This window comes from Mandrillus leucophaeus, unplaced genomic scaffold, assembly GCF_000951045.1.
Source record: "Mandrillus leucophaeus isolate KB7577 unplaced genomic scaffold, Mleu.le_1.0 Scaffold110, whole genome shotgun sequence".
Classification (NCBI taxonomy): Eukaryota; Metazoa; Chordata; class Mammalia; order Primates; family Cercopithecidae; genus Mandrillus; species Mandrillus leucophaeus.
Window position 1 is genome coordinate 4,531,469 of NW_012099210.1, and position 6,997 is coordinate 4,538,465.

A 6,997-nucleotide genomic window follows, 5' to 3' on the forward strand; every position below is an offset into this window, starting at 1 on the left:
CTGAAGCCTCTGGTGGATATTCTCCATGAGTGAGAGAGACAGACAGGAGAAATAACCTGGCATCTTCTTCCTCCCCTCTCCGATCTTATCTCCAGTCTTTAGAAAATTATACTAGAAGTTAGCACTAAACTTGTTCTTCCTTTTTACTTATAGTCATTTCTGGGAGAACATGATAATTTGTTATGATAAAGTCCTGAATAACAGCATATATATATATAATATATATATTTGACATGGACATTAAAATGTATAACCACATACTAAAACATGGTATGAGAAGTTGGCTTTTAGAGAAAAATTGTTTTTTTTTTTTTTTTTCTGTCCTATGCGCACCTTAAGCTATTGGTAAGCACATTGCCAGAGCAGTGACCCAATCTTTCTCTTCTTCACTGACTAAAGAATCTCATGGACTAACAACATTTTTATTTTGGCTCCTCGTTGATCACGACTCTAGCAAGTGAACAGAAGGACTTATTTGTTAGAAATTCTGGTGAACAGCTTGCTGCAAGTTTAATCAAAACAAGTTTTGATTTAGACCAAGCTTGTCACTTTGGCACACGGGGTGACAGTAGGCAGTGACCTTCATGGGGTCTTGGAGGAGAGGCTAGATCAAAAGGAGAGTTTATTCTTAGGGCTCCTCAAAGGTTCTTTGAGAACTCTGCAATTTATGTAGAACTGATGGAGAAATTAAGGGGAACTGATCAGTTTTGTGATCCTCAAACTATTCCTTGAAAATTTGTCAAAACACAACATGAACGCTTTATAATTTGCTATTTAAAATGATTATTTGAAATATCCTTGCACCAATTTTCATGATTATATTCAATGTTTAGTGAAACAATCAAATTAGAGCATATTTATTCTACATAGTGTCATTATCACTGTAATGAATCACCAGTAGTAGAAGAATGGAAAACTAGATGTGAATATAATGTTTCAAAATAACTTAAACCTAGTTTTTTGTCACTTGCATTTCCAGATAATTGAAAACCAGGAAAAGTTTCAAAGAAGGGCCACAAAGTCAGTTCTGGTCAAAAAATCCTGTCAGAAAAAGAAGTATTGAGAACAATTATTCTTAAAAATGAAGGTTGAGGTGCTTTCACCCTTTCCTTTTGAAGGTCACCATTGCTCTACAGCTGGAAGTGATTTTGCCCACTCTCTCCATCCCAGGGACATTCGACAGTGTCTGGAGAACAATTTTTGTTGTCACAACTGTGTGGCTGGGGGATTTGCTACCAATATATAGTCTATAGAGAGGCCAGAGATGCTGCAAAACATCGTATAATGTACAGGACAGTCCCCCACAAAAAGGAAGTATTGATCCCCAAATGCCAATAATGCCAACGCTGAAAAATATTTATCTATAGTCTCTGATTATTTACTTGTCTTTAAAACAAAAGTGAGATTTGGCCTATAAAAATAGAGTATTTCCTACCAATTAAGTGCTACTTAACTTGTAGTTACCTAAACGTTTACCTGTAAACGTTTGATAGACATTTCCCTCTTTTGGCTGTTTCAAAAATTTTACTCCCAGAGGCAGGGAAAATGAAATAGATTGTACCATGGTTTTGTATCATAAATTAAAGTCTCCTTTGGCAATATATATTTTTTGGCCAACCACCAAATGTTTGAGATCTATGATGTCTACAATTCATAAAAAAGTATTATTAGGCCCATTTAACAGATAGAGAAAGTAAAATTAAGATAGGTTAAGATACAATCTCAAGGTTAGCTGACCAACTAGTGCTACCAGCATTTTGAATATAGGTGTTATGGCAATGTTCAATTCCTGCTGTATCCTTCCATCAAGTACTTTGCATACTCAAGACAAGCTATTCCAAAAATGTAATAATACAAAATAACGAGTTTTAAATTTTTTATGTGCCTGGTTTACAAAGGAAGGGCATGGATTTTTTCTATGTTACTACCCTTATCTTTTTATCAATATTTAAATAAGATCAGTTAACTTTTGAGGGACACAACAGAACATCTCATTATTCTGACAATTTTTGAGTAACAGGAAAGAAAACCTGTTTATCTTGTTTATCTTGACTTTGTTGTGTGAATTCTATCTCAGGATAACCAAATTATTGATGAAGAGAGAGATTTTTCTCATTTCTTTTTTTGTATGTATCTTTTAAAAAAAATCAGTAAACTTTATTTTTAGAGCGGTGTTAGGTGCACAGCAAAATTAAGTGAAAATACAGAGTTTCCTTATACTCCTGTCACCACACACCCACAGCGTCCCCCACTATCACCATCCCACACCAGAAGGGTACATTTGTTACAATTGATGAACCTACATTGACACATCAGTATCACCCAAAGTCCACAGTTTAAATTACGGTTCACTCTTGGTGTGGTACATTCTATGGTTTTGAACAACTGTATATTGACATGTATCCACCATTTCAGTATGATACAGAATAGTTTTACTGACCTAAAAATCCTCTGTGCCATACCTATTTATGCCTTCCTTCCTCCAAAACCCTGGAAATCATTGATCATTAACTGTCTCCATAATCTTGCTCTTTCCAGAAAGTCATATAGTTGTAGTCATATACTATGTAACCTTTTAAGATTGGCTTCTTTCTCTTAGTAATATGCACTTAAATTTCCTCAATGTCTTTTCATGGCTTCATAACTATTTTTAGTAATAAATAATATCCTATTGTCTATATGTATCACAATTTATTTACCCATTCACTTAGGATATCTTGGATGCTTCCATGTTTTGGCAATTATGAATCAAGCTGCTATAAATATCCATGTGCAGACTTTTGGGTAGAAATACATTTCAATTCACTTGGGTAAATACCAAGGAGTATGATTGTTGGATTGTATGGTAAGAGTATGTTTAGTTTTGAAGAAACTTCCAAACAGTCTTCCAAAGTGGTTGCACCATTTTGCATTCCAATCAGCAATGAATGAGAACTCCTGTTACTTCACATCCATGCCAGTATTTGTTAGTGTCAGTATTTTGAGTTTTGGCCATTCTAATAGGTGTATATTTGTATCTTGTTTTAATGTGCAATTTTCTAATCACGTGTGCTATGGTTTGATTGTGTCCCCTTCAAAATTCAGGTGTTGCCAATGTGATAATACTAAGAAATGTGACCTTTAAGAGATGATTAGGCTGTGAGGGTTTCTTCCTTTCTAATGGGATTCAGGAGATTAAGGCCTGTATAAAACAGACTTCACAGGGCATTTGGATAGGTTGCTATCTTGACCTTCTACCTCTGCTATGTGAAGATCCAGTAAGAGGCCTTCACCAGACACCAAATACTAGTGCCTTCTTCTTGGACTTCTAGCCTTCACAACTGTGGGAAAATACATTTCTGTTGTTTATAAATTACCAAGCTTGAGGTATTGTTATAGCATCACAAAATGGACTCAGACAACATGTGATGATGGACAACATTTCAGATGCTTATTTGCCGTTTGTATGTCTCCTTTCGTAAAGTGTCTGTTCAGGTCTTTTGTCCATTTGTTAATTGAGTTGTTTCTTTCCTCGTTGAATTTTAAGAGTTCGTATATTTTGAATAACAGCCCTTTGTCAGATGTGTCTTTTGTAAATAGTTTCTCTTGGTTTGTGACTTGGCTTCTCATTCTCTTGACATTGTCTTTCACAAAGCAGAAGTATTTAATTTTTATGAAATCTAGTTTATCCATTATTTCTTTCATAAATTGTGCCTTTGGTGGTGTATCTAAAAAGTCATTGCCATAGCCAAAGTCATCTAAGTTTTCTCCTATGTTATCTTCTAGGAGTTTTATAGTTTTGCATTTTACATTTAGGCCTATGATGATCCATATTTGAATTAATTTCACCAATGCCACACTGTCTTGATTACTATAGCTTTATAGTAAATCTTGAAGTCAAGTAGTGTCAGTCTTCCAATTTTAATATTTTCCTTTAATACTGAGTTGGCTATTCTGGGTCTTTTGCCTCCACATATAAAGTTTAGAATCAGTTTGCCAATATCCATAAAATCACTTGCTAGGGATTTGATTGGGATTATGTTGAATCTATAGATCAAGTTAGGAAGAATTGACCACTTTACAATATTGAGTTTTCCTATCTATGAACATGGAATGCCTCCACATTTATTTCTTTCATTAGAGTTTTATCATTTTCCTCATATAAATTTTGTACTATTTTGTGAGATTTATACCTCAGTATTTTAGTTTTTTGAGTGCTTATATAAATGGTAATGTGTTTTTTATTTCAAATTCCATTTTTTATTGCTGATATGTAGAGAAATAATTGACTTTTATATGTCAAATTTGTATCCCACAGCTTTGCTTTAATTGCATGCTAGTTCCAGAAATTTTTAGAATCATTTCAGATTTTCTGCATAGATGATTATGTCAAAAACAGTTTTTTTCTTAAAGTCTCTATATCTCTTATTACTTTTTTATTCTATTGCATTAGCAAGGACCTCCAATATGATGTTGGAAAACTGCAATGAGGAGAGATATCTTTACCTGTTTACTGATTTTAGAAGAAAAGCTTTGAGTTTCTCACTACTAAGTATGTTGTTATCTGTAGTTTTTTTTTATTTTTGTAAATGTTCGTTATCAAATTGAGAAAGTTCCCTTCTATTTCTAATTTTCTGAGAGATTTTATCATGAATGGGTATTGGATTTTATTAAATGATTTTTGTGCATCTATTGATATGGTCATGCGCTTTTTCTTATTTAGCCTATTGATGTAATTGATTATATTACTTGATTTAAATGTTGAACCAGCCTTGTATAGCAAATTCCTACTTGGTTGTAATGTATAATTCTTTTTATACATTGTTAAATCCAATTGCTAATATTTTTGAGGATTTTTGTATCTATATTCATGAGAGATATTTGTGTGCAGTTTTCTTTTCTTGTAATGTCTTTGTCTGGACTTGATATTAGGTAATACTAGACTCATAGAATGAAGTAGGAAGTATTCCTACCTGTTTCTATCTTCTGGAGGAGATTGTAGAGAATGGACATACTTACATCCTTAAATATTTAATATAATTCACCAGTGAACTCATCTGGGCCTGGTGTTTTCTGTTTTGGAAGATTATTTATTATTGATTTAATTTCTTGAATAGAAATAGGCCTATTCAGAGAGTCTAGCTTTTATTTTGTGTGTTATGGTAAAATGTGTATTTCAAGGATTGGTCCATTTCATCTAGGTTATCAAATCTGTGTACATATAGTTGTATAGTTGTCTGTACATTTATTATCCTTTTAATGTCCTTAAGATTTGTAGTGATGCACCCTCTTTCATTCTGATATTAGTAATTTGAAAGTTTTTCTTAGTTAGCCTAGCTAGAGGCTCATCAACTTTATTAACCTTTTCAGAGAAACTGCTTTAGGTTTTGTTGATTTTCTCAACTGATTTCCTAGTTTCAATTTTATTTATTTATTTATTTTTGTGTCTTTACTTTTGCCGAATTTTAATTTTCTTTTCTCTTTAAAGCTTATGTGATTGTTTGTAGATTTTTCTTCTTTTGTAATGTATGTATTCAATGCTATAAATTTCCCTCTAAGCACCGATTTCTCTGCTTCCCACAAGTTTTGATAAATTGTATTTCTTTCCTTTCCTACTCCCTACCTTCTTTCCCTCCTTCCTTCCTCTGTTCTTCCTTTCTGTTTATAGACAGTCTCCCTCTGTCACCCAGACTGGAGTGCAGTGGTATGATCATAGCTTACTGCATCCTCGACCTCCCAAGTTCAAGTGATCCTCCTGTCTCAGCCTCCTTAGTAGCTGAGACTACAGGCACATAATATCATCCTTGGCTAATTTTTTCTTTTCTTTTTTTTGTGGAGATGGTGTCTTGCTGTGTTGCCTAGTCTGGTCTCAAACTCTTGGCTTTAAGCAGTCCTCCCATTTTGGCCTTCCAAAGCACTGGGATTATAGGCATGAGCTACAGCACTCAGCCAAGAAAATGTATTTTCATTTGCATTTATTCCTAAATGTTTAAAATTTCTATTGAGGTTTCTTCTTTGATCCATGTGTTATTTAGAAGCGTGTTGTTTAATCTCTGATTATTTTAGAATTTTCCAGCTATATATCTGATATTGATTTTTAGTTTAATTCCATTGTGGTTTGAGAGCAGACATAATATGATTTATATTCTTTTAAATGTGCTTAGGTGTGTTTTTTTCATCTTTAATTTCCAAGATTGGAATATAATACGCATGTCACTTTGTTTTGCTTTTGTTTTTGTTTTTGTTTTTTCATTTATCTTTCTTAGTGTTCTGTGAGTTTTCCAGATCTATGATTTGATGTGTGCCATTACTTTGGTGGGAATTCTCTGTCATTATTACTTCAAATATTGCTTCTGTTTCTTTCTTTCTTCTCCTTCTTGTATTCCCATTATGTATATGTTACACCTTTCATAGTTGTCCCACAGTTTGTGAATATTCTGTTCATTTTTTCTTTCAGTCTTTTTTTCTTTGCTTTTCAGTTTAGAAAGTTCCTATTGCCATATCCTCAAGCTCAGAGATTCTTTCCTTAGCTGTGTGCAGTCTATTAATGAGCCTATCAAAAGCATTCTTTATTTCTATTATGTTTTTTATCTCTAACACTTCTTTTAAATTAGTTCTTAGAATTCCATATCTCTGTTTACATGATCTATTTTTGCATGTTGTCTACTTTTTGCCTTAAAACCCATAGCATATTAATCATATATATGTATATTTTTAAATTCCTAGTTTGCTAATTTCAACATTCCTGCTATAGCTGACTGATTCTGATGTTTATTCAGTCTCTTCAAATTGTGTTTTTAACCTTTTAGTATTTCTTGTTAAATTTCGTTTTAAGGTGGATTTAATATACTAAGTAATACAAATTGATAAATAGGTCTTTAGTAATGTACTGTAAGGTGTAGGCAGAGGGAAGCATTCTGTAGTCCTATAGTTAGGTCTCTGTCTTCTGGTAAGCCTATGCCCCTGAACTGTAAACTTCACCAGTGCTTCTTAGACCCTGCTCTCGGATCCAGCCCCA